The sequence below is a fragment of the Leucoraja erinacea genome, chromosome 18 (genome assembly GCF_028641065.1).
Source record: "Leucoraja erinacea ecotype New England chromosome 18, Leri_hhj_1, whole genome shotgun sequence".
Lineage (NCBI taxonomy): Eukaryota > Metazoa > Chordata > Chondrichthyes > Rajiformes > Rajidae > Leucoraja > Leucoraja erinaceus.
In genome coordinates, this window is record NC_073394.1 from 29,818,212 (window position 1) to 29,836,381 (window position 18,170).

Genomic DNA, 18,170 nt, shown 5'->3' on the forward strand with positions numbered 1-18,170 from the left:
GTCTCTGCGGAAGGCGGAAAGGGGTGGAGATGGAAAAATATGGCTAGTGGTGGGATCCTGTTGGAGGTGGTGGAAATTTTGGAGGATTATGTGTTGTATGCGATGGCTGATGGGGTGGAAGGTAAGGACTAGGGGGAATCTGTCTCAGTTGCGATTAGGGGGAGGGGGAGCAAGGGCGGAGCTGCAGGGTGCTGAGGAGACACGAGCGAGGGCTTCATCTATGTTGGGCGAGAGGAACCCCCGTTCCCTAAAGAATGCGGACATCTCGGATGTCCTGGTATGGAACACCTCATCTTCGGCACAGATGCGGAGTAGACGGAGGAATTGGGAGTAGGGGATAGTCTTTGCAAGAAGCAGGGTGGGACGAAGTATAATCAAGATAGTTGTGGGAGTCAGTGGGTTTGTAATAGACATCAGTCAATAGTCCCTGCTAGGAAGCGGCCGTTCCAGGTGGCCCAGCCGCTGTGAGGACTCTCCCGACGCCGGGGCAACACCACCCGGCCAGAACGGCCAGGAACATCGGGCCTCAGTAGAGGCAATAGCGGTGGCCTTAATAGGCCTGACTTTGGATGAACTGGGGTTGGGGACTGGACTTTGTGCCTTCCCCCACAGTGGTATCCACTGTGGGGGGATGATTTTTTGTGTGTAAGTTAACATGTTAGTCTGTGTCCAAGATGGCTGTCGGAAGGGAGAGTGGACGCTGGCGCGCTTAAGCTGCCGCTGCTCTCTCTTCACATTGTGTTTTTTGATTTTTTGATTTTGTGTCTTTGGAACGATTTCTATCTTTAATTTGTGTATTGATGATGTCCTTATTATTTATTTTTCTCCGCCTATATGTTTTTTTTCTCTTCTGTTAACTTTTGTAAGGTGTCCTTGAGACTTTGAAAGGCTCCCGAAAATAAAATTTGTATTATTATTATTATTAATAGTCGGTCCTTCAGCAGTTGTGCAGGGCCCTAGTGAGACCACACCTAGTGTGCAGTTTTGGTCCCGTAATTTGAGGATGGACATTCTTGCTATTGAAGGAGTGCAGCGCAGGTTTACAAGGTTAATTCCCGGGATGGCAGGACTGTCAAATGCTTGGAGAATGGAGTGGCTGGGCTTGTGTACTCTAGACTTTAGAAGGGTGAGAGGCGATCTTATTGAAACATATAAGAATGCAACAGGGATTGTTCAACCTACCCTACAAAGAGGCAGGCATAGCTGGGGCCCATGTGGGTGCCCATTAGCTACGCCTTGGACTTGGAGGAAGTGGGAGGAGTCAAAGGAGAAGTTGTTGAGGGTGAGGACCAGCTCCGCTAGGCAGGGTAGTGTTCGTAGAGGGAAATTGGATGGTTCTGCGGTCGGGGAAGAAATGGAGGGCTTTGAGGCCTTCCTGGTTGGGGAATAGAGATGTAGAATGACTGAACGTCCATAGTAAAGATGAGGGAGTGGGGACTCAGAAAGCGGAAGTCATTAAAGAGACGAAGGTACATGTGAGGTATCTTGGACATAGGTCGGGAGAGATTGGACCATGGGGAATAGGATGGAGCTCTACTCTTCTGCACCTTCAACCTCACACATAATTGTATTCCATGCCAGTTAACAGAATACAGCCCAGAAACAAGCCCTTTGGCCCAACTTGCTGATGCCAACCAAGATGCCTCATCTAAGCTAGTCCCATTTGACAGTGTTTGGCCCATTTGCCTCTCACCCTTTGCTATCCATAAACCTTTCATATCCACGCTGAACCATAAAGGCCTAATCTCTTTTCAACATGAAACGTCACCCATTCCTTCTCTCCAGAGATGAGATGCTGCCTGTCCTGCTGAGTTTTGTGTCCTTTCTCCTTTCAATGTGTCTGACAAGGAGTGCAATCGGCGAATCGAGGCACGTACCCATTCAAAATCTGGTACCCAGATCCATCAGCGAAACTTAAATACCCCAGCCTGATGTAATGACATCAACCTGTTGGCATGAGTTGGATTGCTGCTCGATGGTGCGCGTTCGATTGCTTTCCCCTGGACATCTGATGGCATCCGGTGCTCGATAGCAGCTGCTCTGGCCTGCAAGTGCCATTGCTGTCTGTAACACAAGAAATCATGGGATGTGGGGAAGGGTTTTAGGCCACACCAGGCTTCTTCCTCTCAAAGACAATCATTCTGCTCGGTTACGGACCCCTAACCAACATGTTTAATCTCTGGAAGTTCCTCTCCGCCTTTCCAAAGGTAAATGAAGCAAACATTCCGGCGTTTCGTGCTTGAAATTCTGCCATTAGGCAAGTTGTCAAGGTGTCTTTCTCAGACTTTGCTGCTCAACACATCATCCATTTACTTCCATGGATTAAATTTACCCTTGGTGGTCTCACGGACGTGAAGCGCTGCCCTTGTGCGTTGTCATTGTATCATTAGGCTAGAAGTTCAATGCTTTTTTAGAAGGGTGAGATCTACACAAAATGTCTGCCCAGGTTGTGTTTAACCAGCAGTTTTATCAGCACAAAATGGGCAGGAAAAGATGATCGAGTGGAGACGTGAGATAGGGAGATACTTGGCTTTTATAATGTTTTTTGTTGGGCATTTGTATGAAGACGTATAAAACCAGCTCTCTGTTTTCGTAGGCCTTCATTTTTGCCTTTTTTTTAAAAAACGAAGAGAAGCCCAGAAAATGAGCCATTTTAAAATAGTTCAGTAAGACAAGTTAGAGGGTCCTGTAGATATATAGTGTAATAGCATGCTGTGTAGAATGTGCTATCTCAGTGTGTTTCATTGCTGATTTATGTCTTTAGAAGTGCAGTCACTATTACATTAGCAAAAATATTCTAGTCAAAATGGGTTATTAAAACTGGCAAAATGTGGGAGAGCTAGAGTGGGATGTGGGAAGAGCTCCATGCGTGATATTGGAGTGATGGCAAGTATTTCGAAAATGGTTATAACAAGCATTCTAGGCAGAATTTTATTTTTAATTTTGACATAATTTCTTGATGATTTCATTTGCCTTCACTGGAACATAAACCGTCTATATCTGCATAAACGATTTTAGCTCAGTAAAATGCCAATAATGTGTTCTATTTTATTCTTTGATTTTTCCCGTCATGTATGAAAATTTAAGTCTAAATCCATCAAAAAGTATTTAATGGATGTTAAGTGAAGAACATATTTAAACTATGTTGTAGATTTTTTTTTAAGGAGGGAGAGAGGTAAAAATCATCAGTAGTATAATTTTTGTATGCAAGTACATGTCATATGCCATATGCATGGCGGTAGAGATATGTTTATGATCAATTGGCTTGTTTCAATAGAAGTTTAATGCGTCTAAATGATCAGTTAATTTAGAGTACAGCTGGTAAATTATTTTAAATATCTTTAACCATCAGCTTGAGCATCAGAGTTATAATTCATCTGCATTATTTTTGGAATGTGTGTTTCATCTCAACGAAGTGTAAATAGAAATAGCGCAATCAATTTTTGAAATTGAGTTCAGACAGTTGTAATCTCCAGTTGAATGTTGAAGCTTAATGTTTGTGGCTTGATCAGAGATTTTCTTCAATCTGCACATTGCCTCAAGTGCGGAGGGTAGCACTTCGTAGGTCATGATAAACTTTCAATTGGAAATTATTTGGACCTCTGAACTATTGGAATGAGGAAAATTATTATGCTCACATAAAGGTTGTTTTAAAATGCAAAACTAAAAGTCGAGAGCAGGAGATAAGCAAGCAAATTTGGATTATAGAGGCTGGTGATTTCTGGGGAATTTAGTAGAGAATTATATTTTGGTGTAATGAGTTGAAGAAATAATGCTGATGGCATGTAGGAACAAAGTTCTTGATTTAACAAAAAATGCAAACAACTTTGTTTTTCATCATTTGATAAAGCTGAATGTTTTTGATTTTTAAACCACTGAATATGTATTAATTATTTTTTTTTGAGCACAACTACATTGAGAGTGATAATATGAACTATTTGCTGATAAGTACATGGACATGAAAGGTTTAGTGAGATATATGGGGCAAACGAGCAAATGTGAGGTGAGATGGGGTATCCTAGTCGGCATGGACAAGTTGGGCTGAAGGGCCATGCTGTATGACTATGACTCTAAATTTCTATCATTCCATGATTAATGTTTCCCAAAGGCTCCATGATGACTGAAATATTAGTTAATCCTTTCTCGTTGTTTTATTCTCCACCTTACCCTTTAGGATCTGTATACTTCACACTTCGTGGTATGCTGGTGTTTGCGGTTATTTTCCTTATTTCAACTCTCAAAGTCACATTTTCTACAAAAATATCCCCCTACATAATTGTGTATTCAAGTCTGGTTTTCTGCAATCTACATTTTGTGTTCCCAATGTAGACTTTAATCTAATTTAGGCTTGGTTACCGTAGTTATTTATTGTATAAAATCACCACTTTCTTTCATGAGTATGTTCTTGTTTATCTTCCATTTCTGCCAGCACTTTTCCTCTTGCATCCCTTTTAACTACTTATCAGCGTGTCCTATAACAAGTCAGTTAGGTCAGTTGTAATCAAACATTTGTAGATACTACAAATCTGAAATAAGAACAGAAAATGTGGGTAAGACTTGGGTTTGGCAGAAAATGTGGAAAGAAAAGCAGTTACTGTTTTCGCCAGGAATTCTTTGTCTGAACTGTTTCATAAATAATGCTTGATCAGTTGTCTATGTGCACAGTTTGTAAGTCCTTGAAGGAAGTCCTAAAGCAAAATCAACAAAAGTATTCATTCTGGTGGTGGTTGGCAGTAAAAAAATTCCAGGTAGGCCTTTAGTAGTGTTTTTTTTCCCAGTTAAATTGAAGGTTGAAACCTTAATGATATGGCTATTCTTGAAAAGCTGACTTTTAAGAGGAGCAGGTATATTTTAAGAGGAGCAGGAATATCTGCTCTGTTCCTGACTACAGATCTATCAGATGACATGGAAAGAGCAGGATAATTGCAATACTAGTTAAAGAGAAAATCTTCTCTTTAACCATCATTAAATCAACAAGGTGTATGTTTCCAAGAAACCAGCTGAATTGATGAAGAAAGGAAATGTGAGCAATGTCGAGTTGCTGAGTGTGATATATTAGGCCCAAAATGGTAAGTTGTAGGTCTGAAGAATCAATAGACAGGATAAATGTTGCCAAATGGGGTTTTGGGAAGATTGATCATAAGGTGATCAAAATTTATTTAAAAAAAAGATTGAAAAGATTTGGTTCAATCTGAACCTGAAACCCCAATCTTAAATTCAAATAAAGAAAACGGTAGATATGAGTTGTGTTAGATACAGTAGATTGAGAAACAATATGGAAAGCTATGACTGGAGATAAACAATGGTTAACACTTTAAAGAATTAATCCAAATTTTAAAACAAATGCATGTTTCCAAGAAGCATAAAAATGGAACAGCAAGATTGATCTAAGCATAGTTAATGAGAGAATTTCAATATGGGATTAGAAAATGAGGAATGCTTGTAATATTGCCAAAAGCATGGTGACCTATGGTTTGGAAAAGTAATCTATAAAAGACGGCCAATATATTGATAAGGGTAGACACAAAATGCTGTAGTAACACAGCGGGACAGGCAGCATCTCTGGAGAGAAGAAATGAGTGAAGTTTCGGATTGGGAATAAGGGTCCCGACCCAAAACGTTCCCCATTCCTTCTCTCCAGAGATGCTGCCTGTCCTGCTGAGTTACTCCAGCATTTTATGTCTATCTTCGGTTTAAACCAGCATCTGCAGTTTTTTCCTACATATATTGATAATAGTTATGTAGTAAGAAATACAGAAGAAGAAGTTGTGCACAATCTTCCATAACGGGAAAAAGAATTAGCAGAAGTGAATCCTTTGGAAGCTGAGACTGAAGAAACTGCATTGGGGGGGGGGAATGGAAATGGAGAGATCTTTGGCTTTCTTAGCAGGAGATGATACTGGAAACATACAGGTAACGTGTAGCAATAGATGTAGAGGTAGCGAGGAGTTGAAATAAATTATCACGAGTGAAATAATAGAGATGGGGAATGTGGTGGGACTAGAATGTGATAACTCCTAATGATTTGATAGTTTGCATCCCATGATTTTGAGAGCAGTGGCTTTAGAGATGTATTAGTAGTCAATTTGTAAATTTTAATAGATTCTGGAATAGTTCCTACAGATTGGAAAATAGAAAATGTAACCCCACTATTTAAGAACGGGAGGAAGAAAACGAGGAACTGCAGATTGACAGCAGCAGAAGAAAAAATGGCATCTATTTATATGAATGTTAACAGGGCAGAGTCAGCATTGATTTAAGCAAGAGAAAACAATGTTCACACATCTATTCAAGTTTTGTAATTGGCAGAAAAGATGCTGGGAGTGAATGGATTTGCTATTTTTGGGACTTTTTAAAAGACCTTTTGTAAGGCTGCTTGGCAGTAATAAAATTAAAGCACATGATTTTGTGCGTAGACTAAGGATTGGTTAATAGACAGAAAACCCACAGAACAAAGGGGTCATTTTGGGTTAGGAGGCCATGACAACTAAGGTGCACATGGATGGATATTGTCATGTATAGCATTTGAATGAGTATACCAAGTCTGATAAATACAATATTATATTGCCACCCATGGTTATAAGAGCTGTGAAGAGGTTGCAGAGAGACTTCAGGGGGATCTTGACAGGCTGTGAATAGATGAGGACATGGTAGAATGTAATGTAGAAATTTAGTTCATCCACGTTAATAGAAGTAGATGTGTGGAGTGCTTTTTAAATGGTGAGAAATGGAAGTTGGTTTTCAGAAGAATGTGGGTGTCCTTGTACATGAACCTTGGAAAGTTAACATGCAGTAACAGCAGGCAAGTCGGAAGGCAAATTGTTTATTGGACTTCATTGTAAAAGGATTTGAATGTAATATTAAAGAACTTAGTGCTGTTTTTTACAGGCTCCCGGTGAGAGTACTTCTGGAATATTATGTATAGGTCTGGTTTCCTTTTCTAATGAAGGTTTTTTACATGTGATCGAGGGAATGTAGTGGATTGTCACCAAATTTTAGGCCTGGGTTGGAGCATAGTTGGTGCTTAATAAAACTGACTGGCTCTGTTGCCTTGAGCTTGCAAAAAATAAGAAGGGATCTCTTTGAAACATAGAAAAATGTCCAGCTTTTGACTAATTGATGTTCCTCTGTCTGAGGTTTGAGAACCAGGTATCTCAAAATAAGTTGCTTGTCACAAGGACATAAACGAGAAGAGATTTCTCCATGGGTTAATAAATCTTTGGAATTCTTGGCTGAAAAGGCTGTTGGACCTCACTCACTAAATTTATTAAAAGCAGGGATTGATAGCTTATTTGATTTATGAAGGGAATAGAGGGATGTAGGTAAGTGGCCCAAAGGTGAAAGAACGATTTATGTTGTTAAATATGTAGACATGTATTTTGAACTTATCAAAATCATGCCAGTTATAGGAGAGGATTTCAACTGCCCTAAATATGAACAGGGGTAGCATCACTGGGAAAGTTGTAGAGGGTGCACATGGCTCTAAATTAATGGTTGCCTGGTTGCCAATGGGCACCTAAAGTCCCACCGGGCAACCTAAAAGCCATGTCATTTTGCCCGGCTTGACAAGCGAAGGAAAGCTTGGCTGATGTGGATGGCCTAATGCAAACTGTGCCGGCGTTTCTCACAGAGTTCCTGCTTTATCCTTGTACCCTGCCTTGCACTGTGGTGTTGCTGCTTGTTTGTGAACCAGCGACTCAGGCAGCGGATTGGCACTCGACACTGCTGCAAATTGTTCTGTTGCTGTTCCCTTAAAGGGCCTGTCCCACTTTGCGATTTTCTTCGTCGACTGCGGAGCGTCAGTGACGGTTTCAGTCACTGACGTCCGCAGTCGCTGAAAAAATCGTAAAGTGGGACAGGCTCTTTAAGGGAACAACAGAAACAGAACAATTTGCAACGGTGTCGAGCGCCTGAGCCGCTTCTTCCCTTCTTCCTTCTTCCCTTCCCCCTGCTCCAATCTTGTTCCCAAAGTCTTCATTTATCCCATGGTCAATGTTACTAAAACAGATGATGTGGAGTAGACTTTGTGCAGTACTATTAGTGGGATCTAGCTGTCACAGGCTGGGTCCACAAATGGGGGGCATCTGGGAAAGTGGGAGGGGGGGTTAGAAAATAGGAGAAGGGAGGGAGATGGGGTGAAGGGTATGGGGGGTGTGGGTGGAGAAGGGGAAGAATAGTGGAGCGGGAGGAGGAAGAGGGGGGAAGGGAAAAAGAAGGAAGAAGGGTTGGAGGGATGGGGAGAGGGGAGTTCAGTCTACACTCACTGAATCCATCCCTGTGAAAAGTTAGAGACAGTGATTTGGATCTGGAAGCGGACCAATACAAAATAAAACTGAACGATTCAGGCATCTTTTCATTTCCACAATTGAGTTTATTGTATCAACTTTAATATATTAATGTTTAAAATCCATGCATTGAAGGAAGAATATTTTTCAGCCCACCTATGGTGCTTAACCCCAACCCTAATCGGGCGTCTCCCGCAGGACAGCATACGTCAGTGTGTGGCAGGGCGCACGACATGATGAGACATCCAAATGTCGCCCTTGGATTTTGAACATTCCAAAATCCTGGGGCGACAGGGAGACACCGCGCGTCACGACCCGACCACGACGCGACAATCTCTTTTCAGGCTGTCGCCGAAAATGTCACCCAAGTGGGACAGGCCCTTAAATCCCTCACCCTACGGGAGGGGGGGAGAAACTGCAAAGCCACCTGCCTGTGCTTGGTCCATATCCCCACAAACCTGTCCTATCCATGTATCTGTCTCTGTCCCTGTCTTTCTATCTATCTCTGTCTCTGTCCATCTCTGTCTTTCTATTCTCCTCTCTCTCTCCCTCTCCCTCTCTGTCTCTCTCCCTCTCCCTCTCTCCCTCTCCCCTCCTCTCCCTCTCCCTCTCCCTCTCCCTCTCCCTCTCCTCTCCCCTCTCCTCTCCTCTCCCTCTCCCTCTCCCTCTCCCTCTCCCCTCTCCCTCTCCCTCTCCCTCTCCCTCTCCTCTCTCCCTCTCCTCTCCCTCTCCCTCCCTCTCCCTCTCCCTCTCCCCGTCTCCCCGTCTCCCTCTCTCCCCGTCTCCCCGTCTCTCCGTCTCCCTGTGTCTGTGTCTGTGTCTGTGTCTCTGTGTCTGTGTCTCTGTGTCTCTGTGTCTCTGGCCTACCCCCCCCCCCCCCCCCCCCCACTTTTTCATCAGAAACCAACCCCGTAATTTGGGCATTGAAGCTCTCCCTAATGCTCTGGTTTAGTGCCAAGTAACAACCATGTTGCTGAAAGGGTTGTTGTGATACAGCATGGTGTTCCTGAAGTCCCACACCAGAAGAGCTACCCAGCATCTGCAATCTCCTTGACCTTGTCCTTACCATATCGGTAAGTTCAGCTGAGGCTGAGCGAGGTTCCAGCTGGCTGAAGCAGCTGAAGACCCCCATCAGAAGTTCTCTCCAGGACGACCAGGTGACGGACCAGCTCCTCATCATGCTGCATGCCAGTGACATCAAGGACTTTGATCCCCGGCCAGTCATCAGCTTGTGGCATGCAGGAGGGATGAGGGCAAGGAGGCCTGACAAGGGAGAAGACCCAGCTGCAGCATCTGCCTCGGGACCTCACCCTGACAGTGACAAGCCTGATGAGGAGGATGCTCGGCTCGAGAGCGACTCAATGACAATTAAAGTGACTTTTAGATGTATTTCAACAGCTCTGTCTACTTTGCTTTTCAGGAAATGGTTTAAATATCTAGCAGAAAATGTACACGTTCTCACAAATATAATGTTTCTGTTCATTTAAAGTTGATATCCCCCCCCCCCCCAAAAAAAAAAAATAGCCACTTCAGCCATTTTTATTGCCCTTCTCACTTGCCAAGTTCCATGATTGATTCAATATAGTCACCTAATTCCATGAATCATCTTCTTAGTGGGCACAGAGTAAAAGAAGTACTATGTACATTCAAAAGTATGGTATAGGTCTGGTCAGGTAATAATAATAATACAATAACAAGTATGTTACAAGAAAAAGAAAATCAAAATACACTTCCATTATCTTTATTACTTTTAAATTACAAAATCCTAGGGCAGAAGGGATATATTATGTATCTATTTTTCCCCTCTTGATGTTGTTACTGTGTCTCCCTTCAAAGGTGTCAAACAGATTGATTCAATTCTTTATCAACTTACCTTGCTGTGACCAAAGACCATAGAGCAGAGCTCTATGATCTTTGGTTGTGACTGGGCACAACAGGGATTGATGATTGAAGATTCAAAAGGAAAAGACCCATGCTATGGCCATGTCATGATAATTTTCGGTCTTTCACAGAAAACATGTTTGCATCAATCTGTAGTGTGCATGGTTAAGCATATATGTTACCATGGTCCAGGATTTATTGACACAGGTTGATCATACACTTGAATAATCCAACCACATTTTTGTTTGGAAATGGAAAGAAATAATAGAAATTGCATTCATTGCAACGTGTCGAAAGAGTTGAGATACTGTATTATAATTTTGCTGCATGTCATTGTGGTATGTATCATGTCTTGATTGGTGAATATGTTTAGTTTGTGACTTTATTTGAAGCAGAAATAATATGTGAATGCTTCATTGAGCATAATTCCGACTGATAACTACGCACTTCGTCCGAGCACATTATCGCACGCGTCATGCGCCGTCTTAAATGACCACCTAAACTGTCATTCGGCAACTTAAAAAGCTGCCTAGGTTGTCCGGCTGGCAACAGCGAAAAAAAGTTAAGTGAGAGCACTGGTGCAGAATTTTGAAAGATTATTGGAAAAAAACTTAAAAAAAACACAACATAATGTGGCCAATGAGAGAGAGGACCTTCCGTACGATTATGAGGAATAAGGGTGGAAGGAGCATCCGTAGAAGGACAATTTGATGGTCATCAATATAATTGATTTAGGTAGAGTTTACTCAGAAAAGGTCCAAGAGTGACAGCAAACATTTGAAGTGGCTTGGACCAATTTTACTAGTTGTAATTTAGCCCAAGTAGTTTGGAAATATGTAACTCTGTCCCAGGACAACAGGTGGTGTAAAAGGAAGTGGTAGTGAATGTTTACAGTAATTATATTCTCAGCAAGAAAATTAGTGTGGTTCTCCCATCTTGGAAATTTCCAGAATGGGGAGGATCATACAAGACAGGATAATGCAAAAAGAACGAAGGTCGGGTGAGATCTGTACTGCAAACTGGTGACGAGGACTAAAAAGGGCAAGTAAAACTTTTTTTTTTTAAGTATAAGATTGCCAACGAAAAGCAAAAGTTTTGGATTTTGTTGGGGTGGGTGATGGGGATGTGGAGGACCCTATCGTGAGGAGAAAGAGGTGAGAAATGGAACATATTTGATTGAGATAAACTTAAAATGCTGGATTAACTCAGCGGGACAGGCAGCATCTCTGGAGAGAAGGAATGGGTGACTAGTCTGAAGAAGGGTCTTGACCCGAAACCTCACCCATTCCTTCTCTCCAGAGATGCTGCCTGTCCCGCTGAGTTACTCCAATATTTTGGGTTATATCTTTGGTTTAAACCAGTATCTGCAGTTCCTTCCTACTACACATGTTTGATTGAGAGCCCTGTCAGCTATGGAGGGGAGGTTAAGGAAAAAGGTAGAGCTTGGAAAATAATAGTTAAAGTTCAGCTGTTTTGCCTCTTGTCTCTTTAACAACTATTAACTATTACTCTTTAACAGTATGTTTATATCGAGCATGGTGAGTTGTATACAGTTGAAAACTGGTGAACCTCCTCTGAATTTATCAAATCTGATATTTCACATTTTTTCATGGCGACTGTTTTGTTGTCTTTTGTGCCTCATGAACTCCACATTTCCTATGCTCATGCAGAAGTCCCAAGTTTAATTAGCTTTTCTGTCAATTTCCGTTCATTTTCATTTGGTCCATCTGACTTTGCCCTTTTCTCAATTTTTCTTTCTCTACTTCCTTCTCCGGATTACAAGCGCACAAATTCCATTCCCACAGTTTAATCGACTACATCTCCTCCCATCGTAAATCGAAAATATCGCGTTGAAAATGCATTGAATACAATGCGATCACGTGACCGGAAGTGATGTGTGGCTCGCTGCCATTGCCGAGCGTTTGTCGATCGTAAAGTTGAAATATCGTAAGTCGAAGCATCGTAAATCGGGAAGCATCTGTTCTGCATTTGATGGTCATGATATGTTTCTTGTTACATTGGAGGTGCAGATTAGATGCATGCTTTGCAGAGCACCTCCATTCAGGTTACAAAGGTTACCCTGAGCTTTCCGTAGGCAGTAACTTGTATTTTCCACTGCATTTCCACTGACTTCTGTGCCTTTGGCCTATTGTACTGTTCCACCAAAGTCCAAAATAAGCCCAAGGAACAACACCTTTAGGTACATTGCTCAGGACTTGACGTTGAATTAAACAATATGAGGGGGGAGGGGGGGTAGGGGAGGGAAGAAGAAGAAGAAAGGAAGAGGTGGAGACAGTGGGCTGAGGGAGAGCTGAGAAGGGAAGGAGAAAGTAGGGACTACCTGAAATTAGAGAAGTCAATGTTCATACCGCTGGGGTGCAAACTACCCAAGCAAAATATGAGGTGCTGTTCATCCAATTTACGGTGGTCCTCACTCTGGCCTTGGAGGAGGCCCAGGACAGAAAGGTCAGATTCGGAATGGGAGGGAGAGTTGATGTGCTGAGCCACCGGGAGATCAGGTTGTTTATTACGAACTGAGCGGAGGTGTTGGGCGAAGCGATCGCCAAGCCTACGCTTGGTCTCACCGATGTAGAGCAGCTGACATCTAGAGCAGTGGATGCAATAGATGAGGTTGGAGGAGGTGCAGGTGAACCTCTGTCGCACCTGGAAAGACTGCTTGGGTCCTTGAATGGAGTCAAGGAGGGAGGTTAAGCGACAAATGTAGCATTTCCTGCGGTTGCAAGGGAGAGTGCCAGGAGAGGGAGTGGTTCGGGTGGGAAGGGACGAATTGACCAGGGAGTTACGGAGGGAGCGGTCCCTGCGGAAAGCAGACGGGAGGAGATGGGAAGCTGTGGCAAGTGGTGGGATCACGTTGCAGGTTTGCCACCTCTTCCTTTCTTCTTCCTACCCGCCTCGCCCTCACATCAGTCTGAAGAAGGGTCTCGACCCGAAACATTGCCTATTTCCGTTGCTCCAAAGTTGCTGCCTCACCCGCTGAGTTTCTCCTGCAATTTTGTCTACCTTCAATTTTCCAGCATCTGCAGTTCCTTCTTAAAGCTTTAGAAAGTGTACTGCAACCTGTTTGGGAGTAAGCGAGAAAATGGCAATGTATTATTGGTTAACCGTCGTGTATGCTGGAGGACTGGTAGGCTGCGAAGTGAAATAATAGCATTTTCCAAAAGTGAGAAACGGAATAATTGAGTCTTTTCAGGCTGTCAGCTGAACATTACTGGTGGGCAAATTACTGCCAGCAACATTGAGGGATAGTTTAACTCGTACTTTGTGAAGGTTCTTCTTCCAGGATAGCCAGAATGGATAAGTTAAGTGTAGATCATATCTGATGAATGATTCACTTATTTGGGTTGATTTGGGCATTGCATGTAATATATGTAGATTTTGACAAGGAGTCTGACAAGACATCAGGGCAGGGTAATCAGAATAAAAGGCTCTGGGATCCGTGGGAAAGGAAATTTGGATGCAATGTTTAGTTGCTGGCACTAAATCAATGACTCGACGATTCTTTGCAGTGGGGTTCACAGAGCTACAGGCTGGATGCCTTAATCACCGATAGAAATCACATGAAATAATACTTACATTTTGTTATTGTGGTTTAAGAATATTGCAGATAATGCAGACATTGACAGTGCAACTGATAATTACATTTTTATTATGCCTCCTACGTTTAACTCTTATTTATGTGATTTATATGGATGATTCAGCGAGGAAGCCTGTTGGTTCTAGAAAAAAATATCCATGGACCTGTCAAGTGGGCAGAAATGTGGCCAACAAATGAAATTCAAAGCGGAGAAATGTGGGATGAATGCACAACAAATGGTAGGATATTGAGCTGAGAAGTATGCAGGATCAAGAGGGCCCCACGTGCATGTGCACAGATCCTGAAAGATGGCAGGGTATTTAGATGAAAAGTTTTATGGTACATTTATTGGCTGTTGTGTGGAATATAAGAGTATGGAATTAACCCTGGAATTCTTTAAAATGCAAGATAAGCAATGGATAGAGTACTGTACACAATGTCAGTTGCTGCACAAAGAAAGGATTTAATTTACAAGGCGGTGTCATTGCTGGAGATGTTTAATGAATGATTGGCTATGTTGGGGGCTGCTTCTTTGGAAAAGAGCAGACTGAGAGGATAGATAATTATGCATAAAATTCAGATACTTGAATGGTCATCTTCTTGATCCATCCATCATCAGTAATTTTTTATTTGTTGAATAGTGCATTTCAACATGTGAATTTCGCCCCAGCATGGTCCGCACTGTGCAGGGATAGTCCTCAGCTTGTGGGCAGACTAAAGAAGTTGCCTTTGCCGTTATATCTAGTCTGTTGACCTTGAACTTTGGGTATGGAGTTAATTCGGGGGTAACTGCCTTCCATTCTGTTTCTACATGCATGGGTGTCTAATCAGCTGCATTACAAACAGAAAATGCTGCAAAAACTCATTGGGTCAGGTTGGGCAGCATTTATGGGGTAAAAAAAGTCAACATTTCAGATATGCGAACTTTCTTACGAACTTTGACTGCTTCTCTTTTTACACATGCCACCTTACCAGCTGAGTTTCAGCAGCATCTCTTTTATTTTAATCAATTGCACTGATCTACACTTGAGTCTCTAGGTTGGGTTTCTTGTCTTGTGACGTTGGTTTGTGGATGGTGCAATTATCACGTGTGGTGCACACCTTTCTGTTGTAAAGAAGCTGCTGCAAGACCTCGGGCATTTTGAGGTCGCAATGACCATGCAGCTGGTGTCAGATGTTCCCCATCTACCATTTCCTCTCAATCATAATAGTTGTACAGTGCAGAAATAGACTCTTCAACCCACTACTATCCATGCCGGCCTTTCTCCTTGTTTACAGTAATCTCATTTGGCAGCACTGGGTTCATATACTATGCCTTGCCGATTCAAATGTCTAACTGCTGCCTAAAAGTAGTATTGTTTGTGATTCCACCACTTGATGCTTGATTGCCTCTGCTCTCTGGATGACTGCTGGGATTCTTCCTGCAAGAATATGGAATATTAATATTAATTGATTTAACACAGTCTGACATGAATCAGAAAAGTTGATTTTTTTCCTCCTGAAGATGGAGTCCTCCATACCAAGCAAGTGTACTCTGTGCTGAGGCAACATGGGTAAAGCATTGTCGTGAATTGCTATGCTTGTGTGTGTGCTATACAGTGTATTCAGAAAGTATTCAGACCTCTTCACTTTTTCCACATTTTGTTACGTTACAGCCTTATTCTAAAATGAATTAATTTTAATTTTTTTATTTTATCATCAATCTACACACAATACCCCCAGAAATAACTGAAATATCACATTTACATAAGTATTCAGACCCTTTACTCAGTACAGGTACACAACCTTTTATCCGAAATTCCGGAAACCGAAAAGCTCAGAAAACTGGACATTTTTTTCCAGGATGTCGTCTGCACACCAAAGTTCGCGTTAAGCGCCAAACTTGACCCGAAACGACCCACAGTCAACCCAGGTCTGTACTATTGTAGCTGCTGGTGGGGGGAGGAAGGGGGAATGGGGAAACTTTAATTCTTAGTCCCCTACCTGGTCGAAGAGGCAGCATCCCTTCAAGCTGCTTCTTCGCCCCATCCTCGCGGCCTACCATCGAAAATGGAGCGGCGGTTGGAGCTCGGACCCCGGCGAACTCGATCCCTGGCTCCGCGGTGCTCCAAATCCAGCGCCGCCCGCAGCCCCAGCTCCGCGATGTTAGGAGTCGGCGGCGGCGCAGTGCTGGGATACCAGTGGGGAGCGGGCAATGCCTTACCGGGTCGCCGTGCGGTACGCTGCGGAGTGCTGTGGCCGCTGACTCCCAACATCACGGAGCTGTGGCTGCGGGCGTCCGGCGGCGGGCCGCGCCGGTTGTAGCTCCGACCCCGGCAACTCTACCCCTTGCGCGGCGCTCCAAATCCCAGTGGACGCCCACAGCCACAGCTCCGCGATGTTGGGAGTTGGCGGCCACAGCGCTCCGGAGCTTACCGCACGGCGACCCGGTAAGGCATTGCCCGCTCCCCGCTGGTATCCCAGCACTGCGCCACTGCCGACTCACAACATCACGGAGCTGGGGCGGCGGGCTTCGGGCCGCGCTGGATTTGGAGCGCCACGGAGCCAGGGATCAGTTCGCCGGGGTCGGAGCTCCAAACGGAGCGGCCTGAGAGCTACGAATGCCCCAGTCTCCCGTCTCCGGGGAGGAGGCAGCCGCTCCGGACTTTCCAAGCCACCCGCGCTACCTCCCTCACCAAGTAACTGCCGGGATCGAGGCACAAACTCGCGACCTTGCGGCCACGAACCGATCACTCTACCACTGAGCCACCTGTTAAAATCTACGCTAAAAATCTTCCATTCCGAAATCCGAAAAATTCCGAAATCCGAGAAGTGTCTGGTCCCAAGGCTTTCGGATAAAAGGTTGTGTACCTGTACTTTGTTGAGGCACCTTTGGCAGTGATTACAGCCTCAAGTCTTCTTGGGCATGACGCTACGAGCTTGGCACACCTGTGTTTGGGTAATTTATCCCATTCTTCTCTGCAGATCCTCTCAAGCTCTGTCAGGTTGAATGGGGAACTTCGATGCACAGCTATTTTCAGGTCCCTCCAGAGATGTTCGATCGGGTTCAAGTCTGTGCTCTGGCTGGGCCACTCGAGGACATTCACGGGGTTATCACGAAGCCACTCTTGTGTTGTCTTGGCTGTGTGCTTAGGATTGTTGTCCTGCTGGAAGGTGAACCTCCTCCCCAGTCTGGAGTCCAGAACGCTCTGGTGCAGATTTCCGTCAAGGATCTCTCTGTACTTTGCTCCATTCATCTTTCCCTCGATCCTGACTAGTCTCCCAGTTCCTGGTGCTGAAAAACATCCCCACAGCATGATGCTGCCACCACCATGCTTCACTGTAGGTATGGTATTGGCCAGGTGCTGAATGGTGCCTGGTTTCCTCCAGACGTGACACTTGGCATTCAGGCCAAAGAGTTTAATCTTGATTTCATCAGACCAGAGAATCTTGTTTCTCATGGTCTAAGAGTCCTTTAGGTGCCTTTTGGCAAACTCCAAGCGGGCTGTCATGTGCCTTTTACTGAGGAGTGGCTTCCGTCTGGCAACTCTACCATAAAGGCCTGATTGGTGGAGTGCTGCAGATATAGTTGTCCTTCTGGAAGGTTCTCCCATCTCCACAGAGGAACTGGAGCTCTGTCAGATTGACCATCGGGTTCTTGGTCACCTCTGTGACCAAGGCCCTTCTCCTCCGATTGCTCAGTTTGGCCAGGCGTCCAGTTCTATGAAGACTCTTGGTGGTTCCATAGTTCTTCCATTTAAGAATGACAGAGACCACTGTGCCCTTTTGGGATCTGCAATGTTGCAGAAATTGTTTTATACCATTCCCCAGATCTGGCTCGACACAATCCTGTCTCGGAGGTCTACGGACGCCTTCATGGCTTGGTTTTTGGTCTGACATGCAGTGTCAACTGTGCGACCTTATATAGACAGGTGTGTGCCTTTCTAAATCATTTCCAATCAATTTAATTTATCACTGGTGGACGGCAATCAAGTTGTAGAACCATTTCAAGGCTAATCAATGGAAACAGGATGAATCTAAGCTCAATTTTGAGTGTCATAGTAAAGGGCCTGAATACTTATGTAGATGTGATATTTTAGTTATTTATTTTTAATTACTTTGTAAAAAATTCTAAACTCATGTTTTTGTTTCTTCATTCTGGGGTAGATTGCTGATAAAAAAAATCATTTACTCCATTTTAAAATAAGGCTGTAATGTAACAAAATGTGGAAAAAGTGAAGGTCAGAATACTTTCTGAATGCACTGTATATATTAAGTTTGCAAGTTTTCAAGCAAAGTTGGTTCGAGTGCTTGCCTTTCTCATGAGAATTTAAGGTCTCTTTAAAGTGGACTAGGTGTCAAATGCATGCAGCTTCAGCTGATGTTTAACTTCTTTCATGTCACAGTTACGGGCCTGTCCCACTTACGTG

General features: G+C 43.6%; 1 protein-coding gene across 4 annotated transcripts in view; it reads left to right on the plus strand.

Moving 5' to 3' along the window:
• Positions 1-2,014: 2,014 nt before the first annotated feature.
• The window catches only part of LOC129705862 (activating molecule in BECN1-regulated autophagy protein 1-like), a 287,629-nt gene continuing 271,473 nt past the window's right edge, over positions 2,015-18,170 (plus strand). For 2 of the 4 annotated variants that reach the window (XM_055649713.1, XM_055649714.1), the window contains exon 1: positions 2,020-2,207. The gene's annotated coding sequence lies outside the window, so the exon portion shown is untranslated. Of the gene's footprint in view, positions 2,208-18,170 lie in introns of all 4 variants that reach the window. The other 2 variants (XM_055649715.1, XM_055649716.1) reach the window with 2 other exon arrangements.